We start from the raw sequence: 13012 nt of genomic DNA, 5'->3' as shown, positions 1-13012 counted from the left end.
CAACTGTAACAGCTTTGGTTATAATACCACCATTTTGGCTGGAATATGTAAAGTTCTTTGATTGGTTTCATTATAAAAATCTATTCTTGGGGTTTTAAATCTCCATAATTTTCTTGAAGCATAATATAAAATGCAGGAGTTTGGAAAATATTTTTGGATTATCTGTCACTGAGTTTGTGTGTCAAAAATAAGTACTGCAGGGCATTTTGTTGTCTTTGTGTTATTCAGAAATTGCACTGATTAGTTCATTAATCATCACACACCCTTTGTGGAGGGAGTTATTTTGTCTTAAAAATCCTTAATGTATTTGTTGTTGTTAGCGTTGTAACTTTGAGCCAAGATTAGGCTCGATCCAAAGCCCATTGAAGTGAAACAATTAACTTAGGCCTGGTCTGTACTAAAAAATTAAATTGGCTTAAGTACTCGCTTGTAGGTGTGAACCCCCCCTTGAACGCCGTAGTTTAACCACTATGACTCCCAGTGTAAACAGCACTAGGGTGATGGAAGAATTCTTCCGTCAGCCTAGGTAACACCTCTAGGGGAGGAGGATTATCTGTACTGACTGGTGAACCCCTCCCGTTGACATGGGTAGTGTCCACACTGAAGCGCTACAGTGGCATAACTACATTGGTGCAGCTATGCCACTGTAGCATTTCAAGTGTGGACAAATCCTCAGAGAGCTTTGGATCAGATCCATTGTGCTTTGAGTTAAACAGAGCACAAAATAAAAACAGTAGTATAAGAATTTACATGTAGAAGACATTAGAGAAACAAGGTGAGTGAGGTAATATCTTTTGTTGGACCAATTTCTGTTGGTCAGAGAGACAGCTTGCTGACTGTTTCCCAGACCTGAAGAAGAGTTCTATGTAAGCTTGCAGATTGATCTCTCTCACCAACAGAAGTCGGTCCAATGGAAGATAATGCCTCACCCCCCTTGTCTCTCTCATATCCTGGGACTGACACAGCTACAACCACACTCATGTAAAAGACATGACATGCTGGGGAAATCTGGAGGAGGGAGAGATTTTGTTTAAGGTTTCTTAGTACACCTCTACCCTGAAATAACGTGACCCGATATAACACGAATTCAGATATAATGCAGTAAAGCAGCGCTCCGGGGGGTCGGGTCTGCACACTCCGGCGGATCAAAGCAAGTTTGATATAATGCGGTTTCACCTATAGTGCGGTAAGATTTTCTTGCTCCCAAGGACAGCGTTATATCGGGGAGGAGGTGTACTATTGTTCATTCTTTTATTTCCTGTTTTCTCCAAAATATTTTTAAATAGGAATTTCCCATATGTAGAGCTGCACTTTTGCTGCGTTTTCACAGCATTCTTTTTGCGTTTTACCTCCTCTCCCCACCCCCGCAAACCTTTTAACCAAATAAACAGCCCTGTAATAGCTGTTAGCTTGTACAACAACTGAAGTATTATACTGTCTTAGAAGCTTTGAAAATGCTTTTTCCTTTCAGATTGTCAGTTTCATCTGACAAGCATTTATTGCCTTATTTTTCTCCCAATTCCAAATACTTGTTTCTAATGCAGCTGAAATCAACGTGATGTGGTTTATTTCTTTGTTGATTGACACAATCAGAGAGGTCAGCATAGTTCAGGCAACTGTTTCTATGCATCCTGTGAACCAGAGTTTCCTCCTAAAATGTTACAGTAATGACATGGTGGTTTTTAAAGATAAGTTTTTAGAGTGACCTTTTGTAACTATCTGCTAAAGAACAGCTGCTGAATTTTAACAATGATTTTAGCTCTGAATTTCCTTGATTTTTATGAGTTAATGTCAGAAACTTATGTTTTAAATGTACTTGTTAAATAGTATTTGGAAGAGGGGAAGTTTTTATACTCCGTGTTTATGCAGTGCCTAGCAGAAGGGGAACCCTTTTGGCTGCTATAACAACTGTGGTACAAATTAAAATAAACATTCCCATGCAGGGAAACTTTCTGTTAAAAATTCCAGTGGTGCATTTTTTTGTTTCGTTCTGTTGACCTCTGACAGGCTTGTAATAAAGATTTGTAATTACAATACCAAATCTTGCTTGCCTTACTTGTATGAGCATTTCCAGTGAAGGGATCCTTCATGTCCATAAGCTGAACAGGATTTGAACTATGGAGTTTACTAAAATCGGTAGTATTAATTTGATTCAGTGTCAGGAGAAAGGGAAGAGAAGCTCTCAGTCTGTATTAGCAGTAATATTCATGTTAGTTGACCTGCATCTCTTTACTATGCCTGTAGGTAATAGCAAATTAAATTTTATGCATATTTGATAGTCTGTTTGTTCTAATGTATCGGAGACATTCAGCATAATTGAGATCTATTGCAATTTATATTCATATGGTCACACTATTGTTTACAGGAATATATTTAATAAAATATAAGCTGGTATTTCTCTCCCCTCCGCTCTTTCTAATGAAATTTGAGCTTGGTATTCTCAAACTGAGCACACCTTTCTGTTTTGTGCAGTTGATATACTGTGTAGTTGTAATATGGTACATAGTCTTTCATAAACATAATGTTGTTTGTTTCTGTGTATCGAATAGGCAAAAGCAGTTCTAATTTCTTAAAGTAACTGATCATTTAAGGCTGAGAATCTGGACTGACGGGCAGGCTGGCCCTTTTTTTGTTAAGGCTAGAATGTCAGCTCTTGTTTTTCAGACTTAACTGTGAATTTCCTCTAGTGTTTTGTAGTTGCACTATATATTTATATGCAAATTAGCAATCCATCATGAAAACAAAAGATATATTCTATGCATGTTTACTGGAAAACATGTGCAGTCCAATACTTAGCTATGTTCACTATTAATATGCGCTAACATTTGAGATGTTTTCCAATTCAGATTATAAATATTTGCATGAAATATATGCTAACAAATTTAATGTTGCGGATTCCTGGAGATTGCATTGGCTGTACTGTTAAGCAAGCAGACCACCCCATCACTGAAGGAGATAATTAACTGAATACAATAAGTTTTCCTGTAATCATAATAGGTTCAGTATAAATATGCTGTGAATATGACAGCAATTAAAATTCAGTAACAAAAATGCACATCTCCCCCTTCATATTAGAATAGTCATTGATCTTGGGTTGAGTCATCACAGCTTGGGATCAGGTGATAAAATTGTTGCTCTAATTTAATTTGATTAAAACTAAAACCATCAATAAGGTTTTGACACATTGGGAGAACAAGAGGGGCATGCAGATTCTCTCGCCCAGGGTAGCTGAAACACTGAGTTCAGATGTGCAAGGTTTACTTTTTTTTTTTATCATCAATTTCCATATGCAAAGATCTGCCTAGAAAGATAAAAAAGGGCAGAATATACGGTGCAAGTATAACCTGCAAATCCATGTAGAATACTTCATTTTATTCAGCACCTTAAAGCAGATATGTTTATCTCGAAACTTGGAAAAAATGTATGATAACTCTTTGGTGAAAATGATAAAGCAATATAAAGTAAAGAGAGAAATGTGAAGGAAAGGAATGCATATTATTATATTATTATCTTAGATCTGAGCGACCAGAATCTGGTCGAATAAAAGTTCACAGTGGCCACCCTCAAAATGAATATGTCTCCTGCCTCTAAAAGGGACTGGCCATGTGCTAATAGGTTACCAAGGGAGGTTGTAGAATCCCATCGTTGGAGGTTTTTAAAAACAGGTTAGATAAACATCTGTCCAGGGATGGTATAGGTTCACTTGGTCCTTCCTCAGCGAGGTCGACTAGATGACCTCTCAAGGTCTCTTTCATCCATACATTTCTGTGATTCCCTTGAAAGCAAGGAACAAAGGGGTTACCATTTTGCATCCAGATGAAAGATGACCTTAGGTCATTTTTGGTCCTGTGATAGTCGAAGGACATTCTTCAATTAAGAATGACTTACTAACACCTCTCATTCAAATTAAATGCCTGAAAGCTGCATGGAAACTTTAAAAAACACCATAACAGAGTCTTAAATTAAATGTATACCCCAAATATAAAAAAATAGAGGACCAAAAAAATGCTACTATGGCTTAAACAATAAGACTAAGTGAGTTGGTTGGAAACAAGAAGGCATCCTTTAAAAATTGGAAGTTAGGTTCTACTGAGGAAGATAAAAAAAACACATGAACCCTGGCAAGTCAAATGTAAAAGTATAATTTGGCAGGCCAAAAAAAGAGTTTGAAGAGCAACTACCACAAGACACACACATTAAAAGCAATGTTTTTTAAAAATACATCAGAATCAGGAAATCCGTCAAACAACCAGTGGAGCCAATGGATGACTGAGGTGCTAAAGGAGCACTCAAGGAAGATAAGACAGTTGCAGAGAACCTGCAAGAATTCTTTGCACTGGTCTTCACTGCAAAGCATGTGAGGGAGAGCCCTACTCCTGAGCCATTCTTTTTAGTTGACATATGAGAAACTGTCTCAGTTTGAGGTGTCAGCAGAAGACGGTTTGGAACAAATTTATAAATTAAACAGTAATAGGTCACCATGACTAGATGGTATTCAGCCTAGAGTTCTGAAGGAACTCAAATAGGAAATTGCAGAACTACTAACTATGGTATGTAACCTATTGCTTAAATCAGCCTCTGTACCAGATGACTGGCGGATAAGTAATGCAATGCCTTTTTAAACAAAGGCTCCAGAGGCTATCATGGTAGTTACAGGCAGGTAATCCTAACTCCAGTATCAGGCAAATAGGTTGAAACGATAGTAAAGAGCAGAATTATCAGACACATAGGTGAACGCGATTTGTTGGGGAAGAATCTACATGCCTCACCAAACTATTAAAATGTTTTGAGGAGATCAGTAAACAAGTGGACAAGTGTGTTCCAGTGGATATAGTGAACTTTGACTTTCAGAAAGCCTTTGACAAGGTCCCTCAACAAAGGCTCTTAAGCTAAGAAAACAGTCATGGGATACGGGTGGGAGGGTCCTCTCATGGATCTGTAACTGGTTAAAAGACAGGAAACAAAGGATAGACGTAAATGGTCAGTTTTCGGGGTCCCCACAGGATCTGTACTGGGACCAGTGCAGTTCAGCATATTCATAAATGAGCTAGAAAAAGAGATAAACAGAGAAGTGACAAAGTTTGCAGATGATACAAAATTATTCAGAATAGTTAAGTCCAAAGCTGACCGCAAAGAGTTACAAAGGAATCTCACAAAACTGGATGGTTGGACAACAAAATGGCAGATGAAATTCAGCACTGATTAAGTAATTCACAGTGAAAAACATAATCCCTTCTGTACATACAAAATGATGTGGGGTCTAAATTAGCTGTTATCACTCAAGAAAGAGATCTTGGAGTCATTGTGGATAGTTCTCTGAAAACATCAGCTCAGTATGCAGCAGCAATCAAAGAAGCTAACAGAATGTTAGGAGCCATTAGGAAAGGGAATAGATAGTAAGTCAGTGAATATCATAATTGCCACTGTATAAATCCATGGTATGCCAACAGCTTGACTCCTGTGTCCAGTTCTGGTTGGCCCAACTAAAAAAGATATATTAGAATTGGATAAAGTACAAAGAAGGGCAACAAAAATGATTACCACTTAACGTAACACAAGAACTAGGGGTCACCCAATGAAATTAATAGGCAGCAGGTGTAGAACAAACGAAAATGAAAATACTTCTTCACATAATGCAGTCAACCTGTGGAACTCATTGTCAGTGGATTTTGTGAAGGCCAGACGTATAACTGTATTCAAAAAAGAAATAGATTCATAGAGGCTAGGTCCATCAGTGGCTATTAGCCAAGAAGGTCAGGGATGCAACCCCGTGCTGTGGATATCCCTAAGCCTTTGACTGCCATATGCTAACATACAAATGTTTTGAAGATGATGGCAGTCCTTTAGAGACCCAATATCCCTAAAGTTAATATGGTTCAAAATGAAATGCAGGGCTCTGTGGTTTGCATAAATAAGCAGGGAAACACTGTGCACTGCCTCCTGGGTTGGGATATCCTGCAGGTGTCGGAATGGACTTTGTCTCACAAAGCATTCCAAATTATCATATATCCAGCAGGGAAAGAGAATACAATCACTGACAGACTGAATTAATCCTTAATAAAGCCTCACGAGTATTCTCTGAGCCTGAGAACTGGTGGATCAGACCTTTTCCAGTGGGAGACAGCACAGGTGCATTTCTCTGCCACATATGAAAAAAATGCTATTGATCTTTTGCTCATGGCACTAAAACATACCTTATTGGCAAGGGGAAGGAAACTTCTGTATGCCTTCCTGCTGTTTCCCCCATGTAGCAGAGGTACTTGCAGTGCTCACTAGGATCATATGTTTAATGAACCTGTTAGCCCCATACTGGACTAGACAGATATGACTCTCAATGTATTGCTGACTACTAAAGTCTATTCCATTAGATAGAATTTAGCTTCGTATTGCCTCTTAAGACCAGGGCACCTCAATCTGTTCCAACTTGTGAGTCTGGTATATTTGAGCGGGTAGCTCTCAAAAGTCATCTACCAGAAGACTCTGTGATTCCAGGTGGAAAAACTTGGCAGTGTAGAGTAATCAAGCCTACTTTGAGACCTCTTTACTTGATTCTCAGAATCTGGTGATCTACTTGTTTCACCTGGCTGAGTCTGATGTAAGCACTAGCTATATTTGGCAGCTTCTTCAGGCTTTCATGAGCTAGTTGAAGGTAGACCAATATTTATGCAGCCTTATACCACCAGGTTCAAGGGGGCTTGATACTTTTGAAACCCTTAATTAAAAGCTCCCTGTGTCATAAGATATTAATGTGGCCCTGACAAAGTTGATGGAAACACCTTTTCAACTATTTGGCTTCTGAGCTTAAGTTCCTGAGATGAAAGGTGGCATCTTTTTTCTGGTGGCAATGACTTCAGCATGCAAAGTGAGCAAACTCCTGGCCCTAGTGACCCATCTTTTACTAGATTTTTGCAAGGGTAAGTGTAATCTCATCCAAGATTCCTCTCAAAGATGATGTTGGAAATCCAATTTAAGGAGTCTGTCATCCTTTCAACATTTGTCAGACCTACATTTCCATCACAGAGAGGTCCGTCTCCATATACCCAATGCCAAAAGGTCCTTGTGTTTCTGTTTGATGATTAGAGCCCGTAGGAAGACCACCAGTTTTTGTTTGTTTGTTTTGATGCCAACACTCTAGGCAAAATCTTTACTATAAGGATCATTGCCTAAATGGGATGTCTTAAAAGCCTGTCACTTTGCTGTGACCTGACTGACCTGAGACAAGGAAGCTATATGTAAGACTCATTTGATTCAGCACAAAGTTGCAACCTCAGCCTTCTCTTTCAAACACAAATGCTTGCAAAGAAGCTCCATGATTATCTATCTACACAACATACAAAATTAATTATTTGGATGCATCCTGCAGGAGGGAATACTATTGTAGATTTGGTGCTCCAGAACTCAGAAGATCACCGAGGTCAGACTTTCCCATCCCCAGAAATTTTCTCCTATTTTGAGAAGTTCCATGTTTTCAGTCGGCCAATTTTTGCGCAAGATTTTCCTTCTGTTTCTGCCATCTTGAATGTTGTGTTTGATATTGTATGCGCTGTTGTTGTAGCTATGTTGGTTCCAGGATACTAGAAAGACAAAGTGGATGAGGTAATATCTTTTATTGGACCAACTTCTGTTCATGAGAGAGCTTGCACAGAACTCAAAGAAGAGCTCTGTGTTTAATATTGGACTAAAAAACATTAACATTATAAAGGCATAGATAAAGGCATTATAAAGAGATAGAAAGAGAAATATTTATATCTATACATAAAAACTTCATACTGTTGGAACTGGCCTTGTTGTTGCAGTTCTTGTTGCAGTTTAGTCTAATTTTTCTTTTGGGACATCTGTTGAGTTTCTTGTTCACTGGGAGTGAGAATCTTGCCTAGAAGAGAAGAAAGAGGTATTTACCTTCTAATTTTTTCAGGATTCTCACTTACCCACCCACCTCCCTTCAGTGTTTGGACCTTGCCTTTTTTGTGTTGTTTTATTTCTCTAAAAATCTTGTTTTAATTTTTTCTCTGAAGCATGTTTTTATCTTATGCTGATCATCTTGCATTGTCTTCTCTTTTTGGGAACTTCGCCTCCCACAAAATCACAGGCATTGATTAGAACACTGGTCCCCAACCTTTTTGTGGCCAGTAGCACATTCATGTTTTCAGAAGAGTGTGGCGGGCACCAACAATTTTTCAAGGCTTATTTTGTATTTGTACATTAAATAATAAGAAAAACATCATATTTAATATTGCACAATATATGAATCCATAAGATAAAAAGGGTAATTTTACATGTAAAAGGTATTAATGAAATTATTTGGCAATTACTCTTTCACCTTACTATGTGAATTTGCTCTTTTTTATCTACCTGTAAGAAAAATTAAGGAGTTTTTACAAAATAATTATCAAACAGTTTTCATCTTATTTACTTTAAAAAAGTAAAACGTTGAACTGCTGGTCCAAATTTATTTATTATTCTTACTTAAACATAGAATGAAGCCTGCAGCCCTGGAGTTCTCTGTCCCCGTCAGGCGCGGTTCTGTGACTTCTCTCTGGCTTAAGCCACGGCCCCGTGCCTGCTAGGGACCGAAAACACTGGCGCCCACAGCCCCAGAGTTCTCTGTCCCCAGCAGGAGTAGGGCCGCGGCTTCTCTCCAGCTTCGAAGCTAGAGAGAAGCCGCGGCCCAGTGCCTGCCGAGGACAGAGAACACTGGCATCCACAGCCTGCAGCCCCGGAGAAGCTGGAGAGAAGCCGCAGCCCTGCACGTGCCAGGGACAGAGAACACCAGTGCCCGCAGCCTGCAGCCCCGGAGTTCTCTGTCCCCAGCAGGCACGGGGCTGCGGTTTATCTCCCCTGTTGGGCACTAGGCGGGCCCCACACCTGCAGGGGACAGACAACACTGGCGCCTGCAGCCCACAGCACCGGAAAAGCCGGAGAGAAGCCGCAGCCCCGCACGTGCCAGGGACAGAGAACACCAGCAGCTGCAGCCTGCAGGCCCCAGAGTTCTCTGTCCCCGGCAGGTGCGGGGCTGCGGCTTCTCTCCCCTGCTGGGCACTAGGCGGGCACACACAAATGCCCTGGCGGGCGCCATGGTGCCCATGGGCACCACGTTGGGGACCACTGGATTAGAATATTCAGAGACAAGCGCTTAAACACAGCAAGGGATGGCACGTGATGCCTGGATTGTTTTTTACCCTGCTATGACTGCCCTCCTAGAGTAAAAAACCTTAAGAACTTAGGAAGTTCAGCCTGATTTGTGATAAGGAGCTAATACCTGAATTTGAGAGAATCCTGCAATATGATTTAGTCAGAGAAACAGAACTACATTTTTTTTTCATTTTCTTTTCTTTACATTCATTTGCATGGCGTCTGAGCTCCGTGAACTTACTAAACAACAAAATAATAAAAATCAGTTCACGGCATCCATCAAAAACTACTCTGGGTACAATTTATAGCAAAGGTTTAATGTAATTATGCATTTTTTCACCTTAAACTGACACTTGTAATTGAGCTTTATTGCCTACATTTGATCAGAATTCTGGTGTTTTCAAAATTATTTTTATATAATATACTATGTAACTTTTTCTCTGATTAAAGCTGGATCATTGAATTAATTGATGGAGCTTATACGTGTGGAATGCAGCTTCTGAATGACTATGATTGTTGTAAGCAGTTCCAGTCATAATAATACCAGTTTGTCACACAGTGTAGAATGTATCTGTTATCCAAATCTGTCAATTAAAAAGAAATGAAAGAATCTCTCTTCCCAGCAGAATTAATATGAAACAGTGAAATCCTTGCTGATGTTAAACACAAAAAAGAAGCTTACAAGAAGTGGAAGATTGGACAGATTACCAGGGAGGAGTATAAAAATATTGCTCAGCATGCAGGAGTGAAATCAGGAAGCCAAATCACACTTGAAGTTGCAGCTAGCAAGGGATGTTAAGAGTAACAAGAAGGATTTCTACATGTATGTTAGCAACAAGAAGGTGGTCAAGGGAAAATGTGGGCCCATTACTGAATGGGGGAGGCAAACTAGTGACTGAGGATGTGGAAAAAGCTAATGTACTCAATGCTTTTCTTTGCCTCTGTCTTCACAAACAAGGTCAACTCCCAGACTACTTCACTGGGCAGCACCATATGGGGAGGAGGTGACCAGCCCTCTGTGGAGAGAGAAGTGGTTCAGGACTATTTAGAAAAGCTGGACGAGCACAAGTCCATGGGGCCAGATGTACTGCATCCGAGGGTGCTAAAGGAGTTGGCGGATGTGATTGCAGAGCCATTGGCCATTACCTTTGAAAACTCATGGCTATTGGGGGAGGTCTCAGATGACTGGAAAAAGGCTAATGTAGTGCCCATCTTTAAAAAAGGGAAGAAAGAGAATCTGGGGAACTCTACAGACCAGTCAGCCTCACCCCAGTCCCTGAAAAAATCATGGAGCAGGTCCTCAAGGAATCAATTTTGAAGCACTTAGAGGAGAGGAAAGTGACCAGGAACAGTCAGCATGGATTCACCAAGCACAAGTCATGCCTGACTAACCCAACTGCCTTTTATGATGAGATAACTGGCTCTGTGGATGAAGGGAAACCAGTGGATGTGTTATTCCTTGACTTTAGCAAAGCTTTTGATACAATCTCCCACAGTATTCTTGCCAGCAAGTGAAAGAAGTATGGACTGGATGAATGGACTATAAGGTGGATAGAAGGCTGGCTAGATCATCAGGCTCAGTGGGAAGTGATTAATGGTTCCATGTCTTGTTGATAGCTGGTATCAAGTGGAGTGCCCCAAGGTTCGGTCCTGAGGCCGGTTTTGTTCAATATCTTTGTTAATGATCTGGAGGGTGGTGTGAATTGCACCCTCCGCAAGTTTGCATATGACACTAAACTGGGAGGAATGGTAGATACGGTGGAGGGTAGGGATAGGATACAGAGGGACCTAGACAAATTAGAGGATTGGACCAAAAGAAATCTGATGAGGTTCAACAAGGAAAAGTGCAGAGTCCTGCACTCAGGATGAAAGAATTCCATTCACTGCTACAGACTAGGGTCTGAGTGGCTAGGTAGCAGTTCTGCAGAAAAGGACCTAAGGGTTAAAGTGGATGAGAAGCTGGATATGAGTGAACAGTGTGCCCTTGTTGCCAAGAAGGCTAACAGCATTTTGGGCTGTATAATTAGGAGCATTGCCATCAGATCAAGGGATGTGATCATTCCCCTCTATTTGGCATTGGTGAAGCCTATCTGGAGTACTGTGTCCGTTTTGGGGCCCCACACTACAAGAAGGATATGGAAAACTTGGTAAGTGTTCAGCAAAGGGCAGCAAAAATGATTAGGGGGCTGAAGCACATGACTTATGAGGAGAGGCTGAGAGAACTGGGATTATTTAGTCTGCAGAAGAGAAGAATGAGGGGGGATTTGATAGCTTCTTTCAACTACCTGAAAGGAGGTTCCAAAGAGAATGGATCTAGACTGCTCTCAGTGATACCAGATGACAGAACAAGGAATAATGATCTCAAGTTGCAGTAGGGGAGGTTTAGGTTGGATATTAGGAAAGCCTTTTTCATTAGGAGGGTGGTGAAGCACTGAAATGGGTTACCTAGGGAGGTGGTGGAATCTCTTTCCTTAGAGGGAGGGAGGAAGGATAGCTCAGTGGGTTGAGCATTGGCCTGCTAAACCCAGAGTTGTGAGTTCAATCCTTGAGGGGGCCATTTAGGGAACTGGGGTAAAAATCTGTCTGGGGATTTGTCTTCCTTTGAGGAGCAGGTTGGACTAGATGACCTCCTAAGGTCCCTTCCAACCCTGAGATTCTATGATTCTAGAGGTTTTTAAGGTCAGGTTTGACAAAGTCCTGGCTGGGATGATTTAATTGCAGATTGGTCTTGTTTTGAGAGGGGGGTGGACTAGATGACCTCCGGAGGTCTCCTCCAACCCTTATATTCTATGTTTCTATGAAAGCATAGTTGATATTGAGTGGTTAAGATGTACATAATTGGACTTAAAAATCTTATTAAACATATTGCTAAGAAGAAACGGGTAAAAATACATATTTTTGCCATTCATGTGAAATTTGTTCACAGACTTAATGGAGACTAGTTTTAACTTTGAGATATTTAAATATTATATATAGCTAATTTTTGAGGGACATTGGAGAAGTTTTGTTTCAAGATTTTCCCCATGTCCAAGGAAGTAAAACCAAAAGTGTGTGTGTGCATTTTGAGTTTTTGTTTGATTGTACTAAAGTGGCCACAGTTACTTGAGATGTTGAAGGTAATAATACATCCTTAAATTCTTTGCAGTGAGGCCTTTGCTTTATTGACTTTTGCTAGTAAATATTATAACAGGAAAGTGATTTTGGTGTTATAATAGAAATTAAAACTTTTGGTTCTTAATACTACAGTAGAACCTCAGAGTTACAACACCTGGGGAATGGAGGTTGTTCCTAATTCTGAAATGTTTGTAACTGAACAAAATGTTATGGTTGTTCTTTCAAAAGGTTAAAGTTAAACATTTAATTAATACAGCTTTGAAACTTTACTGTGCAGAAGAAAAATGCTGCTTTTAACCATCTTCATTTAAACGAAACAAGCACAGAAACAATTTCCTTACCTTGTCAAATCTTTTTTTAAGTAGTTTACATTTAACACAGAATTGTACTGTATTTGCTTTTTTTTTTTTTTTTTTTTGGTCTCTCCTGCTGCCTAATTGCGTACTTCCAGTTCCAAAATGAAGTGTGTGGTTGACCAATCAGTTCATAACTCTGTTGTTCATAACTCTGAGGTTCTACTGTATCAGTAATTCCTGGGAATAGTTTTACAGTCTTCTCCTAAGGGTATGTCTACACTACGGGATTATTCCGATTTTACAGAAATCTATTTTGGGCAACTGATTGTATAAAGTCGAGTGCATGCGACCTCTAAGCACATTAATTTGGCGGTGTGCGTCCATGTACCGAAGCTAGCGTCGACTTCCAGAGCGTTGCACTGTGGGTAGCTATACCATAGCTATCCCATAGTTCCCACAGTCTCCCCCGC

The 13012-nt window shown here is 40.1% G+C and overlaps 1 protein-coding gene across 1 annotated transcript in view; it reads left to right on the top strand.

The window, feature by feature from the left end:
* The window catches only part of CDK17 (cyclin dependent kinase 17), a 131236-nt gene that overhangs the window by 75470 nt on the left and 42754 nt on the right, over positions 1-13012 (top strand). The window lies entirely within an intron of this gene.

The sequence above is a fragment of the Chelonoidis abingdonii genome, chromosome 1, assembly GCF_003597395.2.
Source record: "Chelonoidis abingdonii isolate Lonesome George chromosome 1, CheloAbing_2.0, whole genome shotgun sequence".
Taxonomy (NCBI): domain Eukaryota; kingdom Metazoa; phylum Chordata; order Testudines; family Testudinidae; genus Chelonoidis; species Chelonoidis abingdonii.
This window is presented reverse-complemented; position numbering and strand designations above follow the sequence as displayed.